This window comes from Cupressus sempervirens, chromosome 6 (genome assembly GCF_028749045.1).
Source record: "Cupressus sempervirens isolate cs-2001-9-10 chromosome 6, ASM2874904v1, whole genome shotgun sequence".
Classification (NCBI taxonomy): Eukaryota; Viridiplantae; Streptophyta; class Pinopsida; order Cupressales; family Cupressaceae; genus Cupressus; species Cupressus sempervirens.
In genome coordinates, this window is record NC_143123.1 from 384023360 (window position 1) to 384043058 (window position 19699).

The following is a 19699-nucleotide window of genomic DNA, read 5'->3' on the forward strand; positions in this document are numbered from 1 at the left end:
ACTATAGTTTTCCAAGCTACAACCTACCTAGTGAAAGGTAGAGGAGCAAAGGTGACAATGCCAACATTCACAGCTCAATCTCTAGTAAGATAAAAAAAAATGCATCAACTTGATAGGAAAGTTGGGTATTTTAGGGTGCAGAAGAGTAAAGGAAAAAGGAAAAGAACTTCCCCCAACAAGCTAAGCTTGGAGAAGAGGCAACTCAAGAACCAAAACAAAGGGGCAAAGAATGTAGAAGATATCCAGACTCATGATAACCCTTAAGTGTCATCACCAAAATAGGGGCAAGAAGATGAAGTAGAAACATAAGAAGTATCTCTACCTAAAAAAGAGGAAGAAGCATCCCCATTAGCTCCCAAGAGAAGAAAGATTAAAACTCCTATTAGAAGGACATGGAGACAAAATGTGATGAGAAATGTTATTCCTTTTCAATCAGTCCCAAGAGTTATTCTAGAAGAGGGAGAAGAGGACGATGAAGATGAAGAAGATAACCTTATCTTGAGTCAAAGGACTCATCTTGCTAGGGCTATAGAGGTAGAATAGAGAAGAAGCTCCACTATAAAACCACCATCCATTAATACATAGCCTATTCAAGTTACAAATTTAGAGGATGAATTACAACAATGGATCAATGAGCAGAAAGACCAAGGAGCTGATGTCTTTTAGATGTCAAATTTTGATTTCATGCCTATAGGCATCGAGTTGGTAGGCGATAAGATAATAGATACTCTAAATAATAAACCTCAACAAGATGATTGGAGTCAATTGTTGCCTCAACCACAAGAGCCTGATATTGCTCCACCATCACCAAATAAAGATTCATTTTTCATGGATAAAGGTTTGATTACTCCTCTCCCTTCGGGCCATGAAGAATAGGTCCAAGTTGAACAAGAAGAAAAGCCACAAAAAATACTTACTGATGAAGTGTCAAAGGAAGGGAAAATATATGAGGAACCTCAATAGGATTCCCAAGATACTAAGGTGAGGGCTATGGACTCAAAAGACATAGAGATGCTTGATGTGGATCTCTCACAAAAGGAGAAGACTCTAGAGAGAGGTGATAAGGGAAAAATAATAGCGGTATAGACTCCATCTTCATCTAAAGATAAATTTTCAATGGAAAATACTCTAAGATCATCGAGGAAATAGGTGATGGTCAGGCATAAAAGTAAATTGTATTCTACTGAAGAAGAGGGAATGGGAGAATTAATTGAAGTTCTCAATAAACTCGAGCCACCTATAGCTGATGCATAAACACTAGCCTTTGTCATGAGTGATCAAAATTAGGATTTGTTTGCCCATGTTGCTATCCCTCCTCTACATATAGATATTGAGGATTTGACTCCAAAAGATTACCAAATCAAGGAGGTCATGCTTGGAAAACCCACTATGGATACTACCAAATTAATGGTTACTACGAGAATCAATGAAGTGATTAGGCACTTGGAACAGGATGAGACTGAATTGATAAACCTCCAAAAGTAGAATGAAATCCTAAGAGGGTATTTGAATGAAGTAATTGTTCCATTGGATCCTAAAAATCCCAAGGAGACTCTAAATATGGCACTTGATAAAATGGATAAGGAGACTGTACAACTAGATCCATTTTTGAAGGCTTTTTAGCAATAGTGAGAAAGTTTTGAAGAGAAAGGTGTGTAGATTATACAAGGAAATATTAAATTGCTATACCACACATAGAGTAATGTAGATAAGTTGGTTGCTATATTAAATTAGGATTTTAGGTTAATGGATGAAGTACATACCTGGGGTAAAGACTTGTAAGCATTATAGTTAATAAAGGGTTAGAGATATCGAATGTTGATGCATGTATATACTATAAATGAGTTAGATAAAATAGATGACTGGATAGACAAGATTGCATATTGTAATAAAGTAATGGAAACATTACACGTGGATATACATAAGCTCAAGGATCAAACCCAAGAGAAAATTTTGGAGGTAGAGAGATATTACAATGATGTTTGTTTGGAAAATTTTGAAGATGATTCAAGAGATAAACTAATGACTATACAAGCAGTTGTTGAACAATTTTGGAAGACTTTTGAAGAATTTTCCACTAATGAGGATATCAGACAAGCATTTAAGACTAAAGATGCATTTCTATAATGTGTGCTTCCTCTATAATGTGTGTCTTTAATGTCCTTATGGAGAAGGTGGGTGAAAGACACACTCCTTTCTACTAATTAAGTTAGGTCTATAATGTGTGCTTCCTCTAAAGTATCAGGAAAAGTAGAGCTTACGAGTGGCTCATTGTACTCATCTTTGACTTTTTCTAGAAAGAACTCAGGAAATATAGTTTGAAACTAAAACCCATCAATAGGTTCATCATCCTCATATGATGTGATGTGACATATCTATTTTGTATCAACCTCTAAGTTTTTTTGATGTGTGTTGGCTCTTGGTGAAGTAAAGTTTAAATGAGAGGTGGATCCTTATGCAATGGAACCATTGGATGAGAGAATATGAAAAAATCATATTCTTTGTCATGAATGGACTCTTTGAATAATGATTCAAATTCTCACTTGGTGGAATCATCATTGTCTTCTTTATTAGGGGTGTTCATGAGTGGTTCTCTTGTATGATGTGAATCTAGGAAGGATAGACTCACATTTTTGGTGTCAGTCACTTTCTAGTTACTACCATCCCTTTCTTTGGGCACCCAAACCAAGGTGGAAAAGGAGAATTAATTGTGTTTAAAATCAAACTTGGAAGTGATATGTGCATTGTCTTGTTCATTGTACCCTACCCCTATTTTGGATTTCTTAGACTTGAACTATGCTGCTAGGGGTTTGACAATGCCTTTCTATTTCCCTAAAGGGCCATCACCTATATATCCTGTCTTTTTCATTAAATCAAAACCTTTTCCATATAAGTGATGGGAAATTTCAATATTTTGTATTTGTTCATTGGTTTCCTCTATGGAATCTGAAGATACACCACTTTCCATCATGAGATTATAGAGAGAGTGGGGGATCAAATAATGAGACTAAGTACTCGCCTACCCCTTTGTGTTGTAGTTTTCACTTCCTATCAAAATCTTTCATTAGCCTATCCATTTATTCATAATGGGACTGTTTGGGATATTTTCTTAATGATTTTGAAGGAATGGAAGAACTGGAACAACCAACTTTCTCTTTACCCTTCGTTGATGTAGATAAGTGGTTGTTATCTCAATTGGTGGAACATGAAGTGTTTGTTGATGTGGATCAACTGATGCCATCTATTGAGGTGTTGGTTTCTTCCCTGTTATAAGGAACAAGGAAGTTACAATATTGGAAAAGGTTTTGATCCCTAGGTATGGTCACCTCTTGACCTGTGTATGGAAATTTTAGACATTGATGGTAAGTGGAAGGAACAACTTGTATGTCATGGATCCATGACCTTCCTAATATGATATTGTAAGTTAATTTTAAGTCCAAGACCTAACAAAAAATTTATGTTACCACTAGACCTATCCTAATTGGTAGAATAACCATGCCCTTGGAGGATCTCTCCTCATCATGATAAGCCTTAATAGTGGAGGATCTCTCCTCCATATATCCTAAGGCTTTTACCAAATTCAATGTGAAAATGTTTAGGCCTACCCCACCATAAACCAAGGCTCTCTTGACTTTGTTTCTATGGATAAAGACTTCAATGTGCAACAAAGAATTTTGCAGATGGATGAAAAACATGTCATCTTGGGCTGAAAAAGATACACAATGAGGGGCAACAAGGTTACTTACCATGTTTTAAAGCCTACTAACATCAAGGTCATTTGGGACTAAGGCTTTGGTGAGGATCTCTTTATGCTTAGGGGAGATTTGCAACAACTCAAAAAGAGAGATATGGGTGGGAGTCTTGAGTAACTAGTTCAACAAGTTGTATTTGGGTAAGGTGGAACTCATAGTTGCATGACCAAAACCTATCACAATCCCTAGTAGAATCATAGAGTGACTTTAGAGGCTTGACCTTGGGTAACAATATTTGATGATTATTTCTTATTTTTATCTTTAATTATGATGACATTTTTTGGCATCATCAAATCTAGAGATCATGTTAATGGTATTATTGTAATGATGAGCATAATTAACCTTGTCATAAAGAGGTGTGTTCTGGTTTTATCTGGAGGATTTACCCTTCTTATGGCTCATGAAATGGCTTTTAAAGGCTGTGTGGTCTCCATTGTTGCAAAGATTATTCATTTCAGTAGTTCCATATTGATCAATTTTTGTATAGCCCTTTTAAGGGTGTGACGATTGTTGGTTAAGTGCCCCCTATTTTAGTTGTAGGCACAAATATGCTTGTCACACCATCATTTTGATTTATCTTGTGGTTCATAGGGATTTACCTTAGGGAGTAAAATGAGTTCATCGACTAAGATTGTTTGTAATGCACTCTCATAAGACACCCCAATAGGCTTATATTCCTTAGGTAGATTACGAGATTAGTATCCTCTCAAGGGAGGAGCTTGATAATAGGCTACTTGTTGATTTGACATTGAAGGAGCAGCCAAATTGCATTGGTAAAATGGATGAACATCATCTTGTCTAGGTGGGTTTTGTCTAGTATTCACATTAGTGTTATTGATGATAGGATACTACTAGTTTTGATGGGGTTGAGTTTGTGGTTTAACATGGATAGCTTCAACCACCCCATCATTGACTATGTTTTTGTTTTTATTTCTCCACCATGACCTTTATTTATTGGTGGACCAATTAGATGCATTTTGAGTCTATGAGGAGTTGTTTGGGAAACACTTACCATCTTTTGATAGCTTCATGATATCATTTTTTATTAGGGTCTCTTCTACTTTGGATGCATTTTATAATGTAGTTTTAAAGTCCTTAGAACCTTGGAGTTGTAGCCAATAATTCATCAGTTTTGAGAGGCTATTAATGAATATATCCATTTTTTCTTTATCTAGGATGTCCCAATGATGTTTGGCAAAGGTATGCCTCCATCTTTGTAGTAACATTTTGAAGGATTCTCCTGGTAGTTGTTTGGTGCTACATAGGTCAACCATGGTGGTCTTCATTTCAATGTTATACAAGTATTGTGTGATAAACATAACAACTATTTGATCAAATGATTTGATGCTAGAGGGAAGTTTTGAAAACCACTCCATCACTTGTCCTCCTAGGCTTCTAGGAAACAACTACATTAGGTAAGTTGTGTCATTGAAAAATTCCATACTTAGAGTATAGAACTATCTAAGGTGATCATGAGGATTAGATGTACCAACATACTTATCATATTTTGGTAGTTGCACGTTCTACAGAAAAGGAATAAATGTCATGCCCAAAATTTACAAGGCAAAACATAACCAAATTTTTTTTATTTTTTTTGAAAGGTGAACTAAAGGACATTACCAATAGACCTATATTTTGTTACGAATACTTTATCAAACTATGGACAGGTGTTTGGAATACAACAACTCATGTTTTCTCAAAAACATTAAGGTATTATTTATTCAATCATTGAGTTAGAGGTAATACTTAACAACATTTAGGAATGCTTCAACATGCCTTAAGATACATGGGTAGAAAGATAGAACTTTAGGATATAGTTTGAAGATAATTTATTCTAGTTGATGTAGGAGGATTTCTTTCATTTGAAATCTGAGACTTCAAGTTACCAAGGGAGACTGTAACGCCCCACCAAGGGATCCAAAAGAATTAACCTAAAATTTCACTAAATTTGGTAGCATTTTTCTTTTTTTAAACATGAAAGTTAAACCATTCACATCATACACATAGAAGTGGAAGCAATAACAACATTCAACTAAAAGTACACATAAACATACATAACAGGTTACATTCCTTAAGGATCCCTTAACATTGTTTCACATTTAATTAACTAATATTAATTCCATCTAATACCTCATCCATATGATATAATAATAAAAAGTACAACATTCTTAAACAATATACTTTGGTTCCAAATGTCCCTTAGTAAATTGTATTTCAGAATGCTCAATCATCCACTGTACATGCCACAGGGTATGAAAGGCTTAAAAGAATATACATGCATGAAAATAAAGTACATCATCCTATTCTAATCCATGATGAAAATGTAATGAAGTAAATGAAACCATATTCAATAGATGGTACATCATCATCATAAAAGATATAACATCCATCATAACAGATAACCAAAAATCACAACACATAATTATCTAATTGCATGGTTCCTCCCAATTGTAAATAGCATCATTAGACCATCATGGGTCCTAGCCATCCCTCTGTGTGTAACATCCCAAGTCACCAAAGAGATCATCAGTATTATCATAGTAGGAATGTCACTCCTAAAAAATACTACATCATGTGCAGAAAGAAATCTAACATACTACAACATATGCATAAGAAATCTAATCATGCAAATAAAGCATAGGATAAGTAAATAACATCATCTATCATATGCTAACCATCAATATAAGGATATGTGTCCATCATCATAATCCAAGAACAAAATGCCATCAAAGAATGCTTTAGCCACGGTGTCTCAGACGGATCTCAAATGGTAAGAGTGAATAAGCAATACCACCTGACCGCGTGGGTCCTAAATGGCCCACTCCCACTGCATTGAGGAGATAATCTCAAGTCCCAAATAGGTTATCAAGTCACATAGCACAAGTTCTTTCTAAGTCCAAGAATCCTAAAAGTGCACTAACTCAAAGGTTCCAACAGAAACCGACATCTAATCCCAGAGGCACAAAAAATACATGTAGGAACTTACTATGTAAGTGGGAAAGTGTCATCACACGGATCACACTAGAGTTACTCTGGTAGTCTCTCTATAGACCCTATCCCCCTAGTGATCCCTATTTAGCCACTAGTATCCTCTCATACTAACAAGCCATACTACGAAATGCAAGGTCACAACCAAGCGTTCTCTCTACTCCCACCCTAGTCTATACTAGCACTTGAGGCATGGGCGAGAACAAACAATTATCTTGTTAGGTTCATTTAAGTCAATATTAGGTGTAATGTTTTCACTTATTAAACAACTTGCAATGAGTTACCCTGGTAGCCACTTAGGGCCCCAGCCCCCATTGCAAGCCACTTCTCGACACTACAAGTAGATAACCTACCCTAGACTCATGGAATCATAAATCACAAAATCACCACAGTCCTATACAAGCGACTAGAAAAATACCAAAAGATAAACCACAATAAGAGCATCAAATCTCCATGAGCAACTAAAAAGCATCCATTGATAATCATGACCACAATAGTTCTCTATTGGCAACCGAAAGTATTAATGATAATAATAATACCCATTGGTTCTCAACAAGCAACCAAAAAGGCATATCAAGTAAATAATATTGATCGAAGACTCCAAAATGGTTGAGTCAAAACATGTCACAACATGACATCATCAAGATCAGATAAACACTTTAGTTCCATCAAGGCGACTGGAAAGTAATCCAAATACAATTGATCGATAATTCATAAATGGTTACATAAATCATAGCTTACACAGGAAAACTAGAAATAATATCAATCAGTAAACACACACACACCACAAAACATGCCATCTCATAACCATGGTTGGGTTTAAAAAGATCAAGATCAAAAGACATCATCATGACATCACCAATCATAACCCCCTTGAGCCTCTGGTAGACGTCCTATAACTGGTCAACAATCTAGTCAACCCAAAAACTCAAAATAGATAGCATAGAGAAAACACAAAATGCAAGCACATGTTTTGGTTCGTTAAAATAACTTGGTTGAGATAAATATGGGGTTTCAATTTTTCATTTTCAAATTTAAATATCAAGTGGAAGAAGTTGTACTTTTTTCCTAACCCCTTGTTTTTGTTTTGATAGATAAAGGTTTCTCCCTATAACTCTTAGAATTCAATTTTCTAAAATGTTTTAAGAATATTTTCCTTAATCACTATATTGATAAACGATTCCTTCTTTTAACAAATCAATTTCCTCTAAATTACTCTAGGAAGAATTATCTATTTAAATAGTTTATCACTTTTCAAACAACTAATTTTATAATCTCAATCATTTATAAAACATCCTCATAATTTATTAAACATCCCCATATCTGTTAAATTAATTCTAATTTATTTTAATGTTTAATTATAACTACATCTTTGTTTGATAACTTAATACTCGAATAAAATATCATTAACAAATTATATAACAATTAATAATTATTAATTATTAATATGTAATAATTAATATTAACATCACCCAATAAATAAATTTGAAAGCAATATTTATATAAATTTTTGCACCACGCGGTATGTTGTACTACAAAGTACAGTCTGCAGACTACGAACGCAACACTCCCATATGGAATGCTGCCATGGCAGTGGCGCCATGCAGTCTTAAATGACTACTGGTGGGTCCACTATCATGGAGAGTGACCACCAGTGGGGTGGGGTGTGACTGCCTACCCCTCACCAATAAAAATTTAATTATAATTTTTAAAAAGGAATTCGCCCGTGTTTTTTTAAAATTTTGTATAACGTTTTCAAAATAAATGTTTTCAACATAACAATTATAGTATATCTGATTTAACATCAACGGTTAAATAAATGATAATCTTTCAGAGCTAAATATATGTATATGTACATATATATATATATATATATATATATATATATATATATATATATATATATATATGTATATATATATATATATATATGTATATATATATATATATATGTATATATATGTATGTATATATATATATATATATGTATATATATGTATGTATATATATATGTTTATATATACTTATATATATACATATATATATATATACATACATATATATATATATATGCATACATATATATATATACATACATATATATATATATCTATATATGTATATATATACATACATACATATATATATATATGTATATATATACATACATACATATATATATATATATGTATATATATACATATATATATATATATGTATGTATATATATATATATATTTTAGGTGTAATTTTGAAGAATGTGCACAGATTATTTGGATGAAAGAATAAAGTGTGTTTTCTTTAATCTATCTAACATTTAAAACCTAGCCCATTAATTTACTCAGATCTATGCATGGTGCAATTTCCTCATAAAATATTCAACACATAAAATTCTCAGAAAGTATTCAGAAGACATGATGAAGACAGAAAGTGGAAGAAGTGGAAATAACATATGCAAAATCACATGTGTCTACCTAGACACTGATGCTAAATCACTTCTTAGAAACTATAGAGCAAGCTCCTTCCTTCTCCAATGCTTGTGGATCCACCCAAACACGTTCCCCGAGCTACTAGGAGTGCTTGAATATAAGGACCTCTTAGGAAGCACCTAGAATGTCTCTAAAAACAACTAGAAGATAAGATAAGCATTGACAACTAAGCATGAGCCTTTTCCAACCTTCTAGATGAGTCACAAGGTTGTGGACACTATGTGCTTAATTTGTGTACTAACTCCTGCATTGTAGACATACGTGCATTCAAGGGGTGCGCTTACTCCTAAGTAGACTTATGAATTTTATTCTAATTCTTTTATCATCATCATTATTATTTTTTATTTATTTTTTATTTTATTATTAATTTTAATTTCTTTTGTTTAATTATTTTACTCAATTAATTTCCCATTTAATTAATTAAAATCAAAATATCAAAATATCATAACATTATATTAATTTTTCTAAATAATTAAATTATTAATTAAATCTTTTAATTTTAGACTTAATTAATAGAAAAATCACCAAAGACCTCCAAAATAAAATATGGAAAATCATCACAAAACAATTCATACAAAATTAGTCTAAGGAGTTAAAATCATGAATTATGTCATCTGATGCATTTGAAAGGTAAAACATCTCAGATACTTGTCCTACCTCTCTAGGACAAATGGTTTAAGGGTTTAGGATTTGGACTTGTGAATTTATCTCCCCTCTCTTACCATTGAGATAGTGTGATAGGGTACACTCATCCTAGGAATTCAGGGAAGTTGATACCCGACACCTACAACCTGCATAAAATCCATGCATGTACATACTACACACACACACACACACACACACACACACACACATAGGCTCAGCTAAATAGGTAATGGAAGGAAGTGGTGCATCATGTGGATCCCGACTAGCAGGTGACTACGACTCCCTTTCTTAACCACATCATAAATACCATACATAAGGAGAACAAACACACACACCATACACATGCAAGTATGGGGTAAGTATCCATAAGAAAACACATGTGATAATAAACCATCTAACTAATCATCATCAATAATCGAAAATAATGTAATAATCATCATGCATACATGAAATGTAGAGTCTAAGTAATCTCATCATATATCACTGAATCCATAGCACAATATCTGATAGTCTCAAAACAATGCCACTAACCATCAACATAAACTAGCCTAACAGAGTTCAGCAATGATAGCAACAATGTAACTAGAAAAATATAAACTAGGGCAGGCACTACAGAGACCAATTAGTTTTCTAATATTCATTGGAATTCAAGAGCTAGATGATGTTGTCATTTTGATTCCACATCCTATCCTTGTATTAATACATTATGTATATAAATGTGAAGTACAAATTTTGTATCAATGTAGTTGCAATAATTCAATAGTTTGTGAATGTGAAGATGTTTATACTTATCCTAAATGTTCCAATTTCAAGTTGTCTTACCATATATATAACCTTAACTCATTACATTATATGTCCAATTCTATTCTAGTTTATTATTATATAGGTATAATTTTTTTAATGAGTTTCTTATATTTTATCCTTTATTAACTTCAACCATATTGATTTCATATGAACTAGGTACTACTAACTAGCTTCTTAAATCAATTATCAACTATTTATTTTTCCCAAATGAATTACCATCTAATAACCCTTGTCAATAATTAGTATTTTATTTTTTTTAATAATCCTAACACTAAAACTAACTAAGCTTGCATGCATCTAATAACCTTTTCTTTCTAACAAGGAATTATCCACTAGCTCCTTTTATACTATTCAATATACAAATTCTTCTTCTTCTTCTTCTTTTTATCAACTTCTTTCCACTTAACTTACTAATTGAAATGTTCTATATTTATATATTTTCAATTCACACACACACACACACACACACACACACACACACACACACACACACACATATGTAAAATAATATTTTTCTATATCACATATAACATATTATTACTTAATACCTATATACTATCATATTCTCAATATCATACTTTACTCTCATCAAAAGAGTCACATTGCATATATTCATGTAAAATATGCTTATGTTGTTTTCACAAGATTCTCATTTCAAGGAATTGAATTTAAGCTTAATACAGTAATTCCATAAGATCATATAATTAATGAATTAAAAAAACCTAATCAAGAATCTCTATAAGACTAGGTATACACAAGCTTATTTTGTTAGTTGAGCAATTATAGAGTTTTATTTATTGTTATGTTTACATTATCATTGCTAACTAAGCTCTAGGCATCATTATGACCAAGGGAACTATGGGTTGTGTCTAGATGGGGTGAATACCCTTGGGAGATTCGCTTTGCAATTTTCAAATATAAAACACATAATCGCTCTTTCGATGGTGGGTTCACACATCTAACTTAAGATGATTTAATAAAGATCAGTAATTAAATAAATGAATTAATAAATACTATTCTACATACATTTATATTAAATATACACCCCCAAAACAATAGTCTTATCCCTTTTATGTACTTAGTTCATATAATGTTAAATCCCAAAATGTAAGTTATATAAGTCAGCCACATATAGTATATGATTACATTATTAAATCCACATAACTCCTCACCTTTAAGACATACCTACTATATATGATGCTATGCAATAAAATATATCATAACATACTTAGGATAATTACACTATCACATATCTATTATATATATTCCTATTGTCAATTAACTATCCAACTATCTTAATTACTATTTAAATAGCATTGTATTCTACTATACTTTACCCCCAACTATGATAGTGTTAACTACTAATTATAGCTTTTAAATACACTAAGCCCTTTCCAACTAACTAATTCTAAACATGTACTTCCTAACATTCACTATCCCTAAACACTTGAGTTACTATCATTATCTACATACTAAACTAACCCCTAAGATTTTCCCCATAACTACATAAAACAATGTTTACTTTATTTACTTTTCCTTGGTAAACATTATCCCTTTAAAGGAAAATAAAACCAAAGTACCATACTAAGTAACCCAACAATGGGAGAATGTAATTCTACTAACCTATTCCACTTCTCACTAACTTTCTATTCCTAAGCACTTTCCACCCTTATTTTCTTACACATGCCCTAGCTCAATTCCTAGGTGTATGTACTTTCTAGGCACATATTCCTAAGCCTAGGCACTTTTTCAAGAATAAGGCCACATCAAGGAATGGGGAGGCACTTGATTTGCAAATGCGAGAGGAAACAAGTGGGAGAGAATAATATGGGGAAGTGTACATGCCTTCCCATCCCCTACACATATGTGGTGCTTTATGCAAGGTCTCCTCCCTTTTAAAAAGGTTGACTTCCTCCCCTGGGATGATATTTCCCTATGCTTTATTTGATGTTGATAGTAGAGTACTACTTAGGTCTAAGGGGGAAGAGGTGAATTTCTAGGTCCTTCATCATAATTGAATTGACATGATTTTATTTAATTCTTTGTTTTTCCTTTTTCTTTTTCTTTTTGAAATTGTGACACAAGGGTCATGTGACTCATATGAATCTGCTCTTACATATACTTATGAGCTAGATATTTTTTATTTGTTTGAGTCTCATTTCTCAATGTATTAATTATTATTATTCTATGCATTAGATTCCCAAGGTATATTCACTCTGAATAAAATATTAGTCTATAATAGATATCAACTTGTTTTTCCATCCTCATAAAAATTCTAGAGAATAAAAGTGCACCTACAACAAAAATTTTCTTATGGATTTTTTAACTATGTCATATAAGGAGTTATTTTATTTCACTTCAACTATGAAGATAAGATGTTTTTTTGGTGATAAAATTATGTTATCCTTTGTTCTATATAATCTTAGAGATTTAATGGTGCAAGAAAACTCAAATTTTAACACTTAAATGTATAGGGTCCATTTCAAATGTTTTGAAAAGATAATTAGAATCACATATGAAAATAACTACTCATAGAAACAAATGAAATTATTTCCATGCATACTTATATACAAATACAATGTTGGAAATTTTTATTTGTATTTCACCAAATCACATAACAAGAAACTTTATGATAATCTCACTCATTCTACCTTAGAAATAAAATATTAACACTAACTTTCTCACATGAAATTTCCACAAGGTTTAAACTATGGATTGAATACATAAATCTACATGTGTATAATAACTCAACCTCCTATCTACAACATGAATTCTAGGATGATGGATATTTCTTCCCTTGATGATTTTCCTTTTTCTTCCTATACTTACAATCATCTTCTTTACATTGCTACCTATATACATAATATCAAATCTCACTTTTCACATTTGCAATAATATACAATAGTGGGTGAATCCCATTCACAATACAAAGAGAAACAATAGAAGTTTGATAGCACAACACACTACGAGATGACATGGAGAGGTTGATTTCACCACAAAACTTGATCCTTGAACAAAGCCAAGGGTGAAACCCTAATCTCTTCATAGGAACCATTCTCACAAATCCTACAAAACAAAACAAAAAAAACAACAAGGACCATGGGTACTCTCCACCCAACCACAAGCCTCCAAAGAGACCACCCCTGCTCTAGGGGAACAAGGCTCAAAATGGGTTTCACATATAATCTTGCAAATGGATATACATTACATTTCAAAACTTGAACAATTCCATCCCAAGGATATTTCACAATGGTTCACCAATGGAACCATAAACATAGGGTTCGGGTGTGCTTTTCAAATGGAGACTTTCCATATCAAAAAATATATTCAATAAATAATTTTCATGCCCTTTCAGGGCTATCAAATATTAGGAAATGCCATGCCCTTTCGAGGCTTTCACAATCATCCTCCAAACACACTACCATTAGTTGTAGCTTCCTTGGAGCCCATACTCCATAAACTTCCTTTCTACACCATATTCTCCTTATCACCCCCAATAAGATATGAATTATTATGGCATATAGTGGAACCCATACTCCAAGGTTCTCAAATACATTTTCAAGCCCAATTAACCCCTTCACCCTAGACTTCTCTTCCCTTCCCAAAGGGTGAGTGAAGTCCTCACACCCTTAAAAAAAGGCATACGTAATGAAATGGAGGAAATAGAGAGAAAATCAAAGAAACAACACATTTCATCTCAACACAACAATATCAAAATCTTCCCACAACATGGATCAGCATTCAAAAAAATTATATGAATGCTACATCACAATAAACACCATACAATCTACATACAATATGAATCTCACACTCCTACATGCTCATGAATAAAACACCATTATGAAATTTTGAAGAAAAATACTACATGGGAAAGAAGAAACTAGTCTTGAATCCTTTTGAAAAATGGTAATAAATGGTTGTAGAAGAGCTCCCTCCCCAACTCACAAACCCTAAGAGTCTCTAAAGCTAGAGAGTGGGTAGATACTCTACTAGTTTGTCCAAGTCCACTAAAAAAACTCTCCCCCTATCTTTTTTTTGGCAAAAACATCAAGCCACTATTTCTTACACCCTTGTCTGTACCAAAATTGCCACTTTGACTAAGTGGAAAAAGTGGGGGTAAACTCATGGGACAACTCAAATTTTGAATTGGTTTGAAAGTGACTTGTTTGGAGGGTTCCCAAGGTCATCTAGGCTTACTAGAGGTTAAATTTAGACCCCCAATCCATATTACTATCATGTAGGGTCCCTCCTTGTATGTACTTATTTAATATGAATTTCCTTGCTAAATCTATTATAGGAGAATATAAGTGGATATGAAGTAATGTCTTATGGTTTGAATGTCCTAATAAAAATTGAGATCAGTTGATTCATTCATGTTTCAAATACTCAGTGGTTCGAGAACTACTACATTATCCTGACTGTTTAAACATTAAAACTTTATTGACAATGATACAAGGTGTTTTCACCTGATGATGGTGATGTTGATTATGGTACCTCGAAGATTAGGTTATATGCATTTAGATAGATTAGTATTCCTCAATTGGTGATGTTTATGATATTAGGTATATTCATGCCTAATGATGATTATCTAGTATTTTAATTTGAATTAATGAATAAGTTATGTTATATTGATTATGTAATTACTGATGATTAAATGTGAGCAAAAATAAACTAAATAGTTAATTATATGAGAGATTTATGTTTTGATTTATGTGACTATCTAGATAAGTTTTGAATATATGTATGTGATTTTATCGAGCTACTGATGTGTGAAATGAGTGTCCAGGATATTTTAGTTGAGAAATCTAATAGAGAATTGGAACTAGACCCTATGTACCATTTGTGGAAACTAGTATTGAGTCTAACAAAAGATGCAAAACCCGTTGTTCATATTTTATTTGTATTGTGAGTTGAATGAATGTACCATTCTGTAATCAATAAGTTTTAATGTTTGTAATAGTGATTTTATAGTGTCACTTGACACTCATGATTTGTATATGCATTTTAGCATGACAATTAGGATTAATCAAGTAACCTAAAGATCTAAGTTGGACTAGATTAGTTACCTTTTTATTAATTAGTTTGTAATCAAGATTAATTACCCTAATCCGGATTAGTGATTAATTTGCATTTTTAAAGATTGTTAGAAAGTCCAAAATTTTCTAGCATTTTGATGGGTCCCTTATTAGTCCTAAAAGCCACAAATCATGAAAACTAAGTACCTAAGGGGTATGGGTATGGGTTGGGAGAATTTTCCACCCCTCTAGCCTCTTTTGTTGACTTTTATGGTCATCAAAATATCCAATTTTTTCTTTATTGAGAAAATTGAATGTTTTCATCATGAGTTGGATAAGTTTAACTCCACCTTGAAGTTAGCCTTATGACTAGTTGAGTTAGAAGGCTATAGAACATTTAGGCAAGTGGGGGAGTTATTGCATTTTTTGAGTTGGTTGAGTTAGTATCTTATTTAGAGGCAAATTTGAGAAAGAATGAGTATTCACCCAACCTATAGTTTTAAAGAGCAATTCAGGATTGAAGGAGAAGGAGGAAGGGAAGCTCATCTCAAATTGTTCAATTGCCATAACCTTATTGTGAAGGTAGGAACCCTTCAAGCTCTTTTGGTTCATGTTGTGTTTCATGCTTAAGTCATTTAGTTTGCATATGTTTGGAAGCGATTGAAATGAGTTTTCTTAAATGTTTTTCTAGGTATTTTACATTTGATTTTCGAAGGGATTGTATGGGTTGTATTGGCATTACTCACCTTTGGATAGGGAAAAAGTGGCCATGTATGGGAGGAGGTCTTTAGTTGGACTCCAATAGTGCAAAATCTCTTCTCAAGATGAGAAGAGGGAAAGAAAATAGGGTGTTATGGGCCCCTACTCATAAGTACAAACCATGTTTTGAGTTTTAGATTATAAGAATTGGAAGAATGGAAGTTTTTGAGTTTATAGCCCAGAAAGGGCACCTATTATGGTGTTGTGGCCGACTTCTCTTGTTGGAAAAAATCCACCTTCTCCCTAGTTTGGTTCAATAACAAACCTATTGTACAAATTTGGATGGGAGTGAATGTTTGAATTTGTCTTCATGTTAAGATTGGTTGTCTCCTAGTCAGTTTTCATTCTCTCCATGACCACCATGATGTGTTGCAGACTTCATAATGGTTTCCCTATTGTGGAGCCAAGAAGAAATTCAAAATTGTTATTGAAATTCAATTATGTTGGGAGATTTCTTCTCGAGATAATAATCCTGTGTAAAAATGTTATTTTTAAACTTATTGTGGAAATGGCAATGATGTCGGATTTTTTTCTTGGTTCTTTCTCGGTGAAGCCTTTGAATCAGGTAGTTCAATAAAAAAAATGAGTAGTATTCTTTTATATGAGTTTCTTCTTGCAATTTAGTTATATGCATGTGTATCGAAAAATAGATAAAATGGTGATATACAATTATGCAATTATAAGTTTAGATATGTTAAGGAAAAATTTATGTTATGATTGGAACTTTGATTTACTTTCTTGATTTTTAGGAGATATAATAATCTACATTATTGTTTAAACAAACTATTAAACCTGATGCTATAATCAACGTTACAAAGAAAAATAATATTTCACCTTGGTTAAATAGATTTGATTTGCACAAACCCAACACTTAGAAAAAAATAAAATTATAATCCCCCATGTCTTTGAAAATTTAAATTTCATTTAAAAATCCATACTTAGAAAAAAAAAATATGGACTTGAAGAAAAATACCCTCCCAAGAGCAAAAATGTTCTCTGGAGTTCGTATGGAAAAAAAAAAAAAATCGTCCCCCTTTTTGGAATTGAGAATCTCAAAGATTCTTCAAATATCTTTTTTGAACTTATTAAATATTATTTTCTTAAAATAAAAGGAAAAAAAAAACCAAAAAAAAAAAATATTGAAACAAATATCCTAAATATCCTATCTACTTAGCTTTATTCATAAATTGTTTTGTTCTACCTTTACACTTACCTATAAAACTTTAAAACACAAATGCGTGCCCTTCATTTTCCCCTTGACAAGGCCTTGGTTTTGAAAAAAAAAAAATCTCTCACATAATCCCATGTCAGTCTAACATGTCATATGAGAAATGAAATAAAGAGGGGGGGCAAAATTAAAAGTGAGGGGGTGCAGAATCTAGGCATGATGGGAAAGGTTTGTAGTGAGTAGTTATTGTTAGGTTAGTAAAGGGATAAGTGTTAAAGTTTAGTTAGTATGTTTTTTTAAAATTATTATTATTTATTTAGTTAGTTTTATTAATTTAGAATTTAGTATAATTAAAGTTATAGTTAGTTGTTATTTTATATTTTAGTTTTAATTAAGTGTAGTGAGTATTACTTTAAGTATTAATATTAAGTTAGATGTGAGGAAGTTTGTATTGTTTAGTTAGTTTTATTGTTAGGTAATTATTGTTAGTATATATTATTATTAGCATTTATTTTATATTTAGTTAAAGGTAGTTAGTGTCTTATTAAATTAGATTTTAGTATATTTAAATTAAATAATATTAAACGTTGTTAGAGTTAGTTATATTATTTCTTATCTAGTTCAACTTAAGTTTCATATAATTATTGTGTTATATATGTTCATGTGGTGAGTGCAAAGACAATGAATTGGTTTAATTTAATGTGGAATTGTTTGTTTAGGGATTATGATTATTATAATTATTATAAGTATATTAAATTAAAAGACATCTTATTTATGTTAGATTTAATTATGAGTTATTAGAAGAATATAATTATGAGGTTAATTAATATTTTGATCAATTGTGAATTATGTTTACTAGTGGGTCTATTATACTATTGTTTTGTGAGTATAATATTTTAAAAGTAAATAAAAGAAATAATGTGTTAGATCTTTTAATTAATTAAAATTGGATGGTTTAATTTAATTAATCGATTTAAAAATGAAAGTTTAATTTAATGATTTATTTTTGGATGATGATTATAAACTAGATGGAATGTCTGGACATTGTTAGGAGAACCTATATCTGTCTTACATTATACCTATACTTTAACTTGTGAAAACAACATATCAAACATAGTGGTGTTATTAATTTTTTTTAAAAAATTACTTGTGTTTTTGCCCTTGTATTTTGGGCATGACATATTATGAGAGCACACATTTTTCACCAAAATAACCCTCTAGGACCACTTTTTGATTCCTACAAGTCAATAATTAGTTGGAATTCGAATTTCCCTTGATGGATACTTCTTATAACATTTATCCATGTGAGGTTAACTTTGGTACTACATTGGGGTTAGGTTTAGGTTATGCTTCTTCTTGCAAAACCCTGAATGACATGTCATCTCCACATAGACAACACAAGTGTCAAGTGACACATTTAAACACATCACAATTCACAATGACATGTCTCTAATGCATTCATGAATTTTAATTTACTACACATGCAAATTCACATTCACAAAATAAATACATCACAATGAGGCTTTGAATCTTCCAAAGATTCACCTTGGTTATGTTATGTTCACATGGACTTGAGCCTTGGTTCCAATTAAACCCCACGGTCAAATTCTTGCACACTAAACTTGAGCATCAGTAGTCAAAGAAAATCATGTAAGGAATAAGTAAATATGTGCAACAAATCATTATCCCATTCAACATTAGGCTTTCATATTTCATCATTTCAAATTTTTCCTTTTCTAATCATTTTCATGTAGAATATTCATAACATTAAAATATCAATCCCTACATATCAATATTGATCTTTACTGAACATGATCTAAATAAAATTCTAAAAACCCTTATAAACTATTTTCTATCATAGTGATGAAATATTAAATCATGACTATTAAGTCATCGGGCATGTAAATTAGGTTCTATTGCATATCAAAATCTATACTTTAAAACTAATTTCTATTTAAACATTATAATTTGACATTTCAAGCATTTCTACAATTTTTGTTTCTATTAAAGCAATTGAAATAATTTAGAACATGAAATGGAATCATTAATTATATCAATTAGGTCCTAATGTGCAAAGCA